General features: G+C 46.8%; 1 protein-coding gene across 1 annotated transcript in view; it reads right to left on the bottom strand.

Annotated features, from left to right (window-relative positions):
* The window catches only part of FOXN3 (forkhead box N3), a 207,751-nt gene extending 195,316 nt beyond the window's left edge, over positions 1-12,435 (bottom strand). Inside the window, exon 1 of the mRNA XM_071557690.1 lies at positions 12,317-12,435. The gene's annotated coding sequence lies outside the window, so the exon portion shown is untranslated. The remainder of the gene's footprint in view (positions 1-12,316) is intronic.
* Positions 12,436-14,856: the final 2,421 nt, after the last annotated feature.

Here is a 14,856-nt window from a genome sequence, read left to right as displayed (position 1 = left end):
TGACAGCATGTGTTAAATGGCGCAAAGCAGGAAGGGCTGTGAGGACGCACATGGATAACTTCATCGTCCAGAGCGGATGGAACAGTCAGCCACACACTTATTAAAACAAGCATTAGTCAGTGATAGCAATCTAAGATAACACTGAGAGGTTTGTCACCCAAAGAAAAAAATAGAGGCCAAAAAGTTGCTATTGCTGGACCTTTGTCCATAGAAACCACATTTAACCTTAACAGAGGATCCAACTACACAGGTCACTCCTTGTCTGAGAAAAACACCCTGCCTGGTGCACTCTGACCTTTGCATACAGTCATTTAAGAGAAACACATGTATGGAAACAGACAAAAATGGAGGTTAGCAACAGGCAGGTAACAAATTTCATTTCTCTGATGGCAAAGTAGGACTCTCATACAGTTGGCAGGAATGCAGGATTGCTCTTCTCTACCTGATAAAAGAGAAGTTGTGGAAGTTGGATTTAATATCTAGGTGGTCACTATCAATGGAACCTACCTATGACAAATAAAGAGGCAGATATTTCATCTGCTTAACATTAACTCTTCCCACAGTGTGTTTTACAAGTCACATTCCTGGAGGAAAGGGCATGTGCTTAAGAATCTACATACAATTCCAGTTTTGCAGAGCAAAAGAGAGGGAAATAGCCTTGGTCACTGAGAGTATTTGAATGTCACTTTGTTAGGCTGTGCATTGCATTTGACAGAGCTAGCAAAGGAAATGAGAAGTGATAACTGATAGGACCCTGATTAGATCAGCCACCTTGGGAAAGGTGCTGAAGCAGAGATATTTCACTAAAATAAGGAGAATCCTGGGAATAGATTTCTGGCAAGTGATCGCAAAGGAGATATGGCCAGAATTAGAAATGGATTTTGCAGGCAGATAAAACGTAATAGATAGAAGAGAGCTCAAAATGATATATCATGAGGGCCTATAGAGCAAATATAAAGTTTGTTTGCAGATATTTTACATATAGAGATCCTAGAAAGCCTTAACTCCAAAATACACTTACTGTGTTATTAACTTTAATGTGCAGAAATAAAACAATGTTGCATTAAAGCTCTCTAGTAAAAAAAGGAAGATGTGTTCCCCCAACTATCCACCTCTGACTTCAGTGGAGTTGCATTACTTTATACCACAAGACAGAAGTGGAAGAGGAATAACTTCTTGTGCTTCCGACTGACAAAGATACATGAAAATCTACATTTCATTATTTTATCTTGAAGGAAATCACTTTAATAATAACAAGTAACTACAGGCAGTGGTAATTAACACATTGTAATAAACTCCTTACATGCATTTCTGTAATCTCACCATGTTTCCTTCTTCTGAAGCTCATAGACAAAGCAATTCTTTAGACTGACACTTAGGAATTGTAGGGGGTTAGCTTTATTACCTATTTCATAAGTCTTCAATGATCCTGCTGTCCACGCCTGTCTGTCTCCTCCGTACTAGATTTAGCCAATTAAAGACAACTACCTTTTTGCAGTTCTGTACAGCATGGTGGCCAAGACAGAGACCTGATGATGGTAACTTGGGCTGACGACAAATTGACTGAGTCAGCAGTGCCCTGGCAGCGAGGAGGGCCAGCTGTGTCCTGGGCAGCATCAGGCACAGCATCCCCAGCTGGCCGAGGGAGGGGATTGTCCCACTCTGCTCTGCTCTGGGGCAGCCTCACCCAGAATGCTGTGTGCAGTTTTGGGTGCCACAATATAAGAAAGATATAAAGCTATTGGAAAGCATCCCAAAGGAGGGCCATGAGGATGGTGAAAGGTCTGGAGCAGAGGGGCAGCCTAATGAGAAGAAGCTGAGGTCACTTGGTCTGTTCAGCCTGGAGAAGGGAGAGTGAGAGGACACCTCACTGCAGTCTTCAACATCCTCATGAGGGGAAGAGGATGGGCAGTGACTGATCTCTTCTCTGTGATGACTAGTGACAGAACTTGAAGGAATGGCCGGAAATTGTGTCAAGGGAGGTTAAGGTTGGATATTAGGAAAGGTTTTTCACCCTGAGGGTGTTTGGGAACTGGAACAGGCTCCCAAGGGAAGTGGTCACAGCACCAAGCCTGATGGAGTTCAAGAAGCATTTCGACAATACATTCAAGCATATAGTGTGTGTGACTGTTGGGGCTGCCCTGTGCAGGGCCAGGAGTTGGACTTCAATGATCCTGTGAGTCCCTTCCAACTCAGGATATTCTATGATTCCTAGCAATAGCATCCAAGCGTGTCCATCAAAGCAAAGCTCTACTATTGAAATAGAACAAGTTCTTCCCAACAGCCCATCAGCTGAATCCTGCTGCCTTCATCATTGTTGTTTTCAATGAGTAAGAGGTGGGAGGAAAGTTTCTGTCAACATTAATCAATATTTAGGTGGTTTCCTGCCCATTCATTCATGTGCTAGAAGTGTTTTTGACAGTAAGAAATCCATTGAATGCAAGCAGGCTGGTAGCAGCTGCTCAAGAAATGCCAATAATACTGTGCATACCTTTCAATTTCCCCAATGTTCCTATGTCATTAGTGGGTGACAGGAGCTTAAATAAACCATGTGAAATATGAAAGCAGGATAAATAATTATATTGGTGTAAAGACTTCTATATTGGGGCAATTTTTTCTCCAAATACTTACATAGACTATAGGGTTTCGGGGTCAGAAAGAGAAACTTTTTCCAAACTATATCTATGAGAGACCAGGCTGCTTCAGATCCCTGCTGCTCTGTGGTCCCAGCTCGTACCCCCACAGAACTAGTAGTAGCTAGGTGGACCAAGGCTGAATGCAAACTCAGAATGAAAATTTCTACAAAAAAATTTCCTGCTCTAGATTTCAAAGCAAATTCTGAAGTGCCCACATCACATCATAAACAAGCATCCTCATTTGAGCAGAGAACACAAAAAAAGTAAGAAGGGAGGAAGCCTAGCTTGAATATACCAAGCATAGACCACACAGGGAGTGGTCAGAGTCCATCAGCTTGGGACATAACCCTTAAGGGGAGAAAGGACAAGTAGGCAAGACTAATACCATTCTTATCATCAGCATAGCAAAGGCTGTTTCATGAAGGCCCTTGAGGAAAGATAACATTGCTTTTCTGTTGAAAATGTCACTAGCATTGCAGAATTATACTCTTAAAAAGGGGATCAGAGGGCAATATACTTGTGCCTGGCCCTCTCATCTGCTTCATCTCTTCAACACTTCTGTACAACTCTACAACTTTACAGAACAGGCACAAACCACCAGAAAACTTGATCCTATAGCCATGTTCTCTGATCAGCCTGGGTGACAGCTGAGGGCACATGGTCTTGCCAGCCCTTGAGGAACCAGAGCAAGGCCACCGCTGGAGCACACATCAGTTCTTCACCTCCTGGTGACAGCGTGGGACCAGGAGCAGGCACGAGCCCCTCGGCTTTACAACTGTAGAGAGGCACTGCAAAAGGGGCACTACTGTTTTCTCAGGTCAATCCACCTGAGTGACCCATGGTGAAAGGCTTCACATCCATTATTGTGCCTCTGAGCCCACCATATCTTTCCTTGCTTTCCCCAGGAGTCATCTCTCAGCTACTTTACCTTCAAGATGCTCAGCCTTTTTTCTCAAACTGCTGCAATGGCAGCAACACATTCTTGCACTACAACTGAAAAAGAAAGAAATTCTTCCACTTGGAAAGCCAAAATGCTTTCTTTTTGTAAAGATACTCACTTTCCAGCTCAGGCTGGCGGCCTCTGAGATGCCAGACTGGGAGATCCCCAGTCACCAATGGGGAATGGGAATGTCCCCATCTGTTAGAAATGGTACCCTGGCTTACAAAAATCAGAAGTATTTTTTAAACACACTTTACTTTTCACTATTCATGCTGGTTGTTTTTTTTAATTGCCATGATACAATTAATTAAGCTGGTCTCATTTCCAGTCAGCCTGTTTCCATTTGTTGCACTGGCCCCAGGGCTGTGAATGGGTTGCACTTGCTCCAGCAATGAGACCTATTGTGAACAAACATGACCATCCTAATGCACATGACTAATTTCTATTTTTTTCCTCTTTTTTTACCATATTTTATCTCATTTTTCCCACATTTTCCAAATTTGTGTTTTCTTTCTCCTCACTCTTAGTTACTCCATGGAGAATACATCCCAAGTGAGATCTCCTGCTCAGTCACAACACAAAGTGAAGGTGCAATATCTCCCTCAGACCTTTTTTATCACAGCCCCATCCCTGCTCTTGACATGGCAGATCAAGGAGAACCCATCCACTGCCTCTCCTGTATCCACTGGTGGTTCACCACTGTCCCACTCCCCCACGTGGGCTCTGGCAACTGCAGCTACAATGCCAATATATTTAATCAGAACCTCTTTGAATTTTCTGAGCAACAAGTTGATTCAGCAGCACCTGCCCTGGGATCCCAAGTGCAGCAGCACAGCCCTGAGCTGGGGGTCCCCAGGGTAAGCCAGGGCTAACACGGCCACTTCACCCCGTTGTGGCACAGAGCACAGCACGGCACAGCTGTGACAGCACCACACCCACACAGCACAGCGCCCATTGGTGATGCTGCTGTGACCATCCCCAGGACATTGAGGTCCGTTGCACCATTACAGGAGACTACTTTGCAACAACAGAAGCAAGGAGGGGGAAAATTAGACATATCAGTGAAGATGTAGCTTACTTATAGCTCAGCTTTTCAAAGTTTACTAACCATAGTAGAGATTGCTCATAGCTCATGTCTCTAAACAAGTCAGTGTCATTCTCTTTCTCTTCTTATCCCTAAATAACATTTTACGTTTTTTTCTATTCCTCCTTCCATACTGAAAGGTGTTTGTTCCATCTTGACCTTGTGACTCATTGTCTTCTGGTCCTCTTCATCCTCATCCAGCAATTGCTGTGTAACTCCACATCCTCTCCCCCAGCTCCTGCTGTGGCCCTGGCCTGTCCCACACATACCCCAAGCCTCTGTGTGATCTTATTCACTCCGACACCAATCGTTACTGTGCCAATGTGGAATGTACTTTCTGTCACAGACTCTTCAGCCAAGCCCATCTCTAGCCTGCCTTGCTGATTTCTCTTGTTGGGCATCTCATGGTCAAATCAAACCCAATATAGCTGCAATGGACCTTGTGATCTTCCTTTGCTTGCCCAGCCTCTCTACTGGTTCTGAACAAACTTCCACGCTCCCTGTTGCCCAGGCCTGTAACCTCTTCCAGTCCCCTCATTGTTCACATTCTCACTCTTCTTGTAATATTCCCCAGACAGACCATCATCTAGTGTAAGTCAGTGTAATTCCACTAACTCCAATAGCATTATACCAATTTACAAGAGATGAGTTTCTGTCCTGGTGCCTCTAAAAGCAAATACATTCTATTTGACAAGTAAAAACCTTCAGCCAGTTCCCTCAAGATCTCCCATATTTATTACTGTGATCTCTTGCCCTCTGGACTCCCAACAGCCACACTCTTTTCAAAACATGACTCCTACTGAAATTACATGTTCTTTAGCTCTCCAGTCCTCCCAACCCAGAAGGTTCCCTTCCAGTCTCCAGCCTTGTGTATCTACCCATTGTCCACTCCTCTGCCATGCTTGGCTTCTTAAGCCTTCTGAATATGCCTGCAATAATCTGGTGTGTTAACAGTATTTAATTAACGGTAACAAATCATGGACTAATTAAGAGATTTATTTTATGATAAAATAAAGATTAAAAAAAAGAAGAAAAAGTAAGGAAAGGAGGGTTGCCATGAAAGTTGAACACCAACAATTAAAAAGCACAAGGTGGGCACACACCTTCAAATTTGTGTACAGAATGATCAGGATTACATGAAGTGTTAAGTGTGATTTGTACCCTCCTAATACCAAGCACTGTGCTATCCCAGGTAAGGCACCTGAAAGTTTCATAACCATTTTAATACCAGTATAAATCTCTGTCGCAGTATAAAATGATGCAATCAGTATCACAATAACACCCTGTGTCTTCACACTCTCTAGACCACACAAGTTCAGTTTTGTAATGGTTGAAGGCTTGGCACTTAGTGCCTCCAACCCAACCATTGCTGCTTTCTTTGTATAAATGTGTCAAGTTAAAAAAAAAAAACAAACAAAAAGGCAACCAAAGAAAAACCCAACAAAAAGTAAAACAAAAGAAACACCAAAAACCCCCTCAAAACTAAAAAAAACCCTCCTTACATGTTTTGTTCAGTTTACAATCTACTGGGAAAAGAGAAAAGCTCTTTCCAAAAAGCAGAATAGCACCCATGTTTAGGGTTTTCCACACCTGGAGGGATGTGAGAGTGTGGGGGCAAGATCAGGCTTTTAATGAGAGTGCTAAGGAGTTCACCATATGCACCATGCCAGAATGATAAAATGTTAATGAAGTGAAAGTATATTAGTGAATTATTAAAATTTCACTCCTCTCTGCAAAGCACAGAGTAAGAAAACTCAGTGAAGATAATGATAAAAATAGGATCAAAACATTTGGATCCCTTCACCACCTCCAACATAAAAGCTTTACAAAATCTGGTGTTAAAATTAGCATATTAATTGAGTAGCTTCTACAAATGATCTACTGTAAAACCCAGTTCAAAACAAGCTGGAGTTGGGGGTAAAATGAAATATACTTCAGTTAGATCTGGATAGGTCAGACCTACAACTTCCTCCCATCTCTAGTAACCTCTCATAGCCCCTCTAATGCCTCTGCTCCTCTCCACAGTAAGCCTGGACAGCAATTAAATTGGCCACAAGATCTTACTGCAAGCAGGACCCTGCACAGAGGGGTTGGGCTAGGGAGTTCACATCTGTGTGCTGTGCCAGAAGCCAGCTTTATCCCGGGAAAAGGTTGGCCTCTCTATAAAGTCCAAGAGATAAAGCAGAAAGCCACTCTGTTACCTGGATGCTGCAGAGCTGCCAGGGCTTGGAGAGGGGGACTGAGGCAAGCTGGAACGGGAGGCAGGGCCACAAGAGAAGCAAGGCCACTGCTCAGGTCAGGGCAGCCAGCACAGGTCTGGCAGAGAACTACACTAAAAACAGCAACAGCTTTGCCAAACAGCATTAAGAAGCAATTTCCAGTGAAGCTGCCGTTCTGTGAAACTCTTCCAGAGTCCAGCTTGGATTGCTTCATACACAAACTCCCGTCTGTTAGGAAGCCTGGTGTATTCCCCTTGCAACAAAAATAAGTATCCTCAGACATCATCAGCAAACAGGTGGCAGGGAAGCAGTTTGCCATTAGGCTCCCACCAGGGAAACTCGCACTCGGCCTGAACTAGTAGCTCAGTGCAGGGTCCCACCTCAACCTAGCAGGTGGCAGGAAAGCAAAGGAAGAAGTTTGTGTAGGACAAAACCATCCCACTCATGAAATAATACCTGTCTTTATTTGGTTTGAACCTATTTTCAGTAAAAGGTAAAAACATTTGGTGTTGGAAATTTCATTTTATCAGCTAGCATTGATGTAAATTCCTGCTAATGTTGGGAAAAAAACCAGTGTCAAACATCTAGGCAGATCTTTCCAATTCAGTGGCACCTATCAAGCCTGACCAGAGGTCACAGCCTTGCCATCTGTCTGTCCTGCAGTCAGTGCTGAAACAGAGAAAACCATGGCTAGCAGAGACAAGATCTTATGACTACAGACAAGAGAAATAAAAGGAAAGAGCAACAAAATACTGTCCAGCATAATAAGTAGAAGTTTCACCTCCAGGAAACTTAGTTTGTCCAGTTTTTGCAGACATTATGGAATAGATGCATTTCATAGAGAGTTTTGTAAGATGTCTCATTCATGTTCCTCCCTAACAGCAGTGGGGAAAAATTGATCCCTGGCAAACAAGTGGCCATCAGCACCTGGGCTAACACAGGGGTGGTCCTGCATGACTCAAACCACCTGAAAGCTGTGTCCAGCTATTGCAAATTTTAGCCATTCCTCAGATCTCCCTCACTCCCACCCCTTTATGCCCATCCTTAAGGGGACAAAACAGGGCACAGGAAGTTTTGCTCCTTCATAGTCTACACACAGGCACCCAAGGTAAAATCTTTTGGCTAGACAACCAGATTCAGCCCAGAGCAATTAAAACTCTCAAGGATGCTAAAGGCACCTAAAGTCTTACAGTGTGGTTAGGGAGGTTTTGAGCACTTGATGCTTAGCAACTCAACTTCAGGCAACTTAAAAGGAGAAGAATTTTCAAAACCTAGGAAAGAATCACTTCCCAAAACCTGTCCTGCCTTCCAGAGCTTCAGGCTGGTTTCCCAGAATCAGCTATCACTTCTGAAAAAACACAGCTGTAAGTTTTACATTTAAATGAAAAGCTGCTTTGTTGGAGTCTTTTTTTATCCCTTTTTCTTTATTTTGTTACAGTTTTACTCTGGCTCAGCCATAAGAGCAGGTAGCAAAGCAAACGAAGTTACATTACAAATTCTACCATCAGCCAGGACAGTCCTGTTCCAGCCCTGCTTAGGCTTCTGGAGAGCCCTGGCAGCTTCTCCTGCCAGAACTGCTCTCAACACCTAGGTATCTCCTACACCAAAAATCTCTACTTGAAGCTATTCAGCATACTAGGCAGCTTCTTACAAGTTTATGTAACTTTTCCATATTTCCCCCTCAAAACCCTCTGCAAAAGTTCAGATTAACACCATAAAAAATGTTGTGAGACAAAACCATTTATTTCCCTGAACCTCCCTGCTTACTGGACCACGCAGACCTGAACCACAGCCCTCACCTTTGGTCTGGACCTTCATCCAAAGCCACGTCTAGTCTCACAAGCCCCCAGCCTGGCATCCCAGCCATGCCATGCTGGGTGGGGACCAGCAAAAAACTGGCATTTTCTGGAATCACTGCTTGTATTCTCACCCCTGATCCCATATCCTAAACTCGTGCACACTGCACTGGTGCATTAGCATAAGTGCTGTCAAGAAAAACACATTTTCAAAGTTTTAATCCATTAGCAATCGCTAATTAAGGGGCAATTAATTTGACTCCAAACTCTGCTCCTAATTTGCTTTGCAACTTCATGCAGTCCATGTGAAACGCTAAGTTTCAGCTTCCTATGCTCATACTACTTCTGTGGATATTAGAACATTAATTTCTGTAAAGTGGTTTATGATCCATGATGAAAGGCAGTTCAGAAGTCTAAGGATTGCTCCTATTAGTAAAATAACTGGTGCATTTTTTTGATCTTTCATTCTAAGGGGGGAAGAAAAAGAAAAGCCTGAGTATCAGTAATGAGACTCAAAAGGTATAAATTGCAAATTGGACACTTTTGAAAATGTAGCCCAGAGAGGCTGGTGGGGTATTCTTTTATAACAGCAAAAAAATGGCAGGACAACACAGCATTTAACTTCTTGCAATTCCTTCAGTAATGTCTGACATCATAAAACTTTTACAAACTAAAACCATTAGAGATGAATAAAGTAGCACCAACACGGAGATTAATGAAGGGTAAATCTAGAAGGTACCTAATCCAGATCATTTCCTTCAACGTGTAAAACCAAGCAACCGACACGCTTCCTGCCGGCGAACCTTCCTGCTGATAAGGGGGCTCCCAACAACAGGAAATTCACTTCAAGAAGCAAGCACACTTTCTCTAACAAGCCAAACTTTCTCCATTTGAACTCCACAGCAATTATAAGGGGCATCTGGCTAATCAGATTTGAGCTGGATTAAACAACTGCCCAACTTCCTAAGCCTCTCCTGGACACAGAGAGAGGGGTCCCACCTCCTGCACCCCCATGCCAGCCCAGATGCCAATGGGGGTTCCTCAAGCAGAAGCAGACACAGCTCCCCCTGGCTCTACCACCCCTTCAGCTCGCTCTGCCTGCAACCAGGTTTTAAAGACAGGCCTTGAGTTTTTCAGACAGCAAGATCCAAGGGTGTGGGTGGAGAGAGCATTGAGCACCTTTTCCTCAGCACCCTGCAGGATTTACCTCCTGATGTGTAAGACCTGCTCATCAGTCTGGTTTTCTTAAAAAATAATAATGTAAAAAGTGAAATATGCAAGCAAAGAGGCAACAGAGGTCAAACCGGTCATTTAAGATTTCAAAGTGATGATTTATACAGTGAGTGAAACACTCAAGTGCTATTTCTCAGCTTGGTCACTGCAAAATGAAGATTGAAGGGACCAAAAAAAGGAAATGTTTTGGAGAAAACGCAGTGACTACTGGAAGACATCTCTCCATCACAAACATCTGAAATCAATGGGCGCTGCCGAAGAAAATAAGCAAAAACATTAACACCTTTCTTGCGAGTTTGCTGTGAAATACTTCTCTTCTGTTCCAAAAGCAAAATAGTTGTCTCCTTTCACACGCAATAAACTTTCAATGGTCCAGCAAAGGAAAACTTCCATTTACCACAATAATAGTCTGATTTTCTCATGCTGCATTCAGCAGCAATGAAGTATATTTTATTCTCATATCTCTGCTTTTGTCCTCAAATAGCATGCTGTAACCGAACCGTGATTTTCTTTTTGTTAAAAGTAATTGCACAGGGCTTCCCAGAGCCATTCACCACCTCTTTTTTTTCTTTATAGGTGAGACAGATTTGAGAAATGGCCTGAACATCCAAGTCCAAATCATTACATTTTAATGTAACTTTGTAATACAAAAGAACACAGGGAGATCAATCCCAACTTTCTCTCCCACGTCCATAGATTCCCACAAAAAGGAACATGGCCTGATCATCTGATTCAAAAAGAAGTCATCCCTCGTTACTTTTGGCTTTTAAGCCCCACGGTCCTCCTGCTTTGAGGCTTTCCCCGGGTTCCCCAGCAGCAGGCCAGGCTGGGGCAGAACACCCACCCTGCAGCAGCCCGGTGGGCACCGGGCAGGTGGCTGCATCTCCCCAACTCCTGGGGTGGAAACTGCAGGACAAGGTTCAGAGAGGAGAGAGGGAGACACAGCAGTGCGGGGTTTTATTGTAAAATGACCTTGATTTGACAGGCATGTTCTCAGGTTTCAACAGATGCTGTGGGAAAGGCAACAGCAGCCAAAGCGGTCTGCAGGCATTTCTGATGATATGCAGACTTTTTTCTTTTGCCTTTTTTTTTTTTAATACATGGGAGGGGGGGGGGGTAGTCTTCTCAGTTTCCATGACAACAGTGTCTCCACTTGTCTGTTATTAGATACCATCCGCTTCCTGTGTCTAAATTTTTAAACCAATCAGAAAAGTGTTTATACATTTTGCAGCTCCTGGGACAGTCCCTCTCCTCCAAGAGAGCTACTTTAATGACACGTAACGCTCCGACAGCCGGGGCTGCAAGGCCTTATATTTTCGGCTGCAAAGCGATCACAGTTTATGCCGTTTATCGGCTCATACGTGGGCTCTGCTGGAGAAAACTGGGGGGGTCGGTGCCCGATTTACTGTGCCCGTGACAGACGTTACCGTGTCGGATTTTTTCTTTTTTTTTTTTTTTAACCCACACAAACTCATTTTCATTGTTTGCTGGTTTTTGTTCCCGATTCCTCCCATGAAACAGCAGGAGCACTCCCTGCGTGACAAGCGACCGCCTCGGCGAGGCCGCTTATCCCATCGGTCCGCCCGGCGCAAATGGATCCGCGGCACAAACACCGCGTGAGCAATTAAAGTTTCGGCAAACTGGCCTCTAAGAGCAGCCGCGCTGGAGCCGTGCGAGCAGATCTACACAGGCATATCTGTGATAATGTAAATACCTGCCCGCAGCAGTCGGCAAGTCAATAAGGAAATCCTTCTCCAGGGTGCAGGGACACCCGCATGCATTGTGAAGGAATTAACATACGGCAAGTCCAGTTAAGTGAAGAGCCAGCACTGAAGACCAGCAAGCAACGGGGAGCTGCCGTGAGAAGGGGAAAATGCCTTTCCCGGCAGCTCTGATAGACCAGCACCACCGGAGGAGGATGTCCTTCAGGCGGGTGTGCAGGCACAGACGGAGCTCGGGAAGTACCGGCGGCTCCTTCCCGGGCGGGGATCCAGCGCCGGCGGCAGCAGGAACAAAAGGGAGCGGCGGGGGCTCTGCCCGCCGCCGGCTGTGCCGCTGCCCCCGCCGAGCCGCGGCCGGAGCCTGTCGGGGCAAGCCCGCCCGGGATGCGACCCGCAGCGGCCTCGGCTCGTCCCGGGTGCCTCTCCCTCCCTTGCCCTTCCCTTCGCCGCCGCGGGGCTGCCGCCTCTGCGTGCCCGGCGCGGCGGAGCTGCCCGGCAGTGGGACGGCGGCAGCGCAAGGGCAGCCCCCGCTGACGCCCCGGGGCGGCGCCGCTGTCCGTCCGCGGCGTTGCGGGACCAGCCGCCACAAAAGTTTGGCCGGGGCTCCCTGCCCCGGGAGAGACGGGGCCGGCCGGGCGGGCACCCGCGCACGCTGCCCATGAAACCGCGAAACGCCGCCGCCGTTACCTCTGAGCGCGTCCCGGGCTCCGCCGGCGCCGCGGGGTGGTGGCGCTCCCCGCGGCCGCCCCGCTCCGCGCCCCGCGGCGGGAGCAGCCGGAGGCAGCCGCAGCCCGCGCCGCCGCTGCCGCCCCCACCCCGCCCCCGGCGCCGCCGCCGCGCCCCGCCGGGCCCTAGCGCCGCCCGCCCGCCCCGCCCCGCCCCGCCGAGCCGCCCCCCGCAGCCGGCGGCGGGCACACAGCTCGGGCTTCCCCGAAGGAAACTTCGCGAGCGGGAAGCCGGCGGGGGCGGGCGGGGGATGCTGCTCCCGCGCGGGGGTTTCCCTGCGGGTGCGCGGGGATGTAGCAGCCCCGGGAGGAGGAAGGGCGGCGGATGCCGGTCTTACGCATTCTGTCCCTTTCTCCGCAGGGGAACCCTCTCGGGCCCGCTGTCCCGCCGGGACGCGGCGTGCCCGGCCCGACCTCCCACCTCCCGGAGGAACACGGTTCCCAGGGAGCGCCGCACACCCCAGCCGCCTGCCTTGGCCATCGCATTGCGCCTGCGAGTGGCCTTCGTGTCCCCTGAGCCGGACTTCTACGTGTTGAAAACCGAGATATGCAGAACTAAAACTGTTATTTTTGTTACTGTCTTACCTGCCGGGACCTGCAGCCGAGGCCTCGCAACTACCTGTACCGTATTCTTTCCAGCTGAAAGCAGAGAACCATAGAATATGCTAAGTTGGAAGGGTCCCTTAAGGATCATTGAGTCTAACCCTTAGCCCTGCAGAGACTCATCCCCAAGACTCACACCTTGTGCCTAAGGGTATCATCCAAAAGCTTCTTGGACTCGGTCAGGCTTTGGTGCTGTGACCACTTCCTTAGGAAGCCTATTCCAGTGCCCAACCACCCTCTGGGTGAAGAACGTTTTTCTAATACCCAACCCAAACTTCCCCTGACACAACTTCAGGCCATTCCCTCCCGTCCTGTCACTGGTCACCACAAAGAATAGATCAGTGCCTGAAGAAGATCCCCATACCAGGAGAACCTGCACTGCTGAGGGTAAACATGCCTGCCTCCTTCTCTCTTTTCTGTCCCTTTGCAGCCTCCTCCAGCTGCATCTCCTGCCTTGCCCTTATGAAAGGAGGTGAAGGGGTGCTTTGAGCTGAACTAGGGCCCATCTGCAGGTGCAAAGGCTGGCAGGGTCTCAGAGGGAGCTGGTGCCATCAGCACTGCCCCACACCTGGAGACTGTCAAGCCTGTAAAGGGCATTTACTTGTTAGTTGTAAGTTTAGCTTTCTCCCGACAACCCTGTACTGTGACAACTCTTTGTAGGTGCAATTGCTGTAGTGATTATAGGAAAAGCTTAGCTTATCCCTTTAGATCTATTTTGTCATAATGTGGGAATGACTGGGTCAGGATGGGATGAGATTTTCTTTTTTTTTCTCCAAGGGATACATTCTTTCCTGGACACCGAACCTGCACACAGAGCAGAAGGAGAGCTGTATCCAGCCAATCCTGCTCCCTGCCTACCTGAACTCCGCTACTCTACTGTACAGGGCTGCCAACCCTAGATCAATATGCTTTGCTGTGGGTATGACACAAGGAGACCCACATTTTGCACCGGCATATTGCAACCTTGAGGTCAACAATGTACAAAAAGTAGCAACTCTGAATTTTGCTGATAAGATTTGAAAAAAGAAAAGGAATGGGGTTTTCTATCTGTATCAAATACAGCTTTACTGAGGAATGGAAACATTGTTCCTCTGCCCTTTTTTCTTGCTGTATCAAAGTGGATTTTGCAAAACCAGCATAGGTTGGAGTAGCAGCTCAGTCTTTTCATTTGTAAAAATTGCTGGCGTGAAACTTCTCCCTGCCCCCACCTTAGTCCTAGTTACATCCCTGAGCATTGCTTGTCTGTGCAGATGGCAACCTCCTGTTGATTCCCTGATGCTCGCTTCTTCAATGGATGGACGGGCTCAGTTTATTCCAAAGTGAAAATAAAACCCTGGGGTTTCCTGAGCAAAGTTACAGTTTTCATTTTGTAGGTGGTTTTGGTGGCATGGAGACAGAAGCATTCCCATCCCACAGGATTCCTGTGTAAGACACACAGGTCTCTCATTCAGTTCAGTTGAAAGTTTTCTACTGACTGCTCTGCAGTGTGCCCAAGACTGTGGCAGGAGAGATTAGCCCTACCACTGAATGCCTTGACAGTACAGCACTGACAAAAAATTAGAAGCTGTGGAATAAACCCAACCCCAGGATCCTTTTCCAGGCTTGTTTCCTGGTTCAGGTGGATAGTCACTGGAGTAGTGGCCACTGGAGATGCTCTCAAAGTAGAAACACCTGATTTAGTTTTAGTGACAACACCCCAAGAGTAGCTGAGCATTTTGGGCTCAACTATTGACACAGCTATAGCTGGGGTCCTGGGCACCATGTTAATAACAAGATTTTCATTAATTTAAAAAAAAATCTGTTTACAACATCACCACATAAGGAAATCCCACAGATGCCAACAGGAGTTTCCATGAAGGGTTTCCATGAAGCCCCATTGCAGCAACTCCCACATCTCAT

This window comes from Pithys albifrons, chromosome 6 (genome assembly GCF_047495875.1).
Source record: "Pithys albifrons albifrons isolate INPA30051 chromosome 6, PitAlb_v1, whole genome shotgun sequence".
In the NCBI taxonomy this organism is placed as follows: Eukaryota; Metazoa; Chordata; class Aves; order Passeriformes; family Thamnophilidae; genus Pithys; species Pithys albifrons.
Note: the sequence above shows the minus strand (reverse complement) of the source record. Positions and strands in the feature narration are given on the sequence as shown.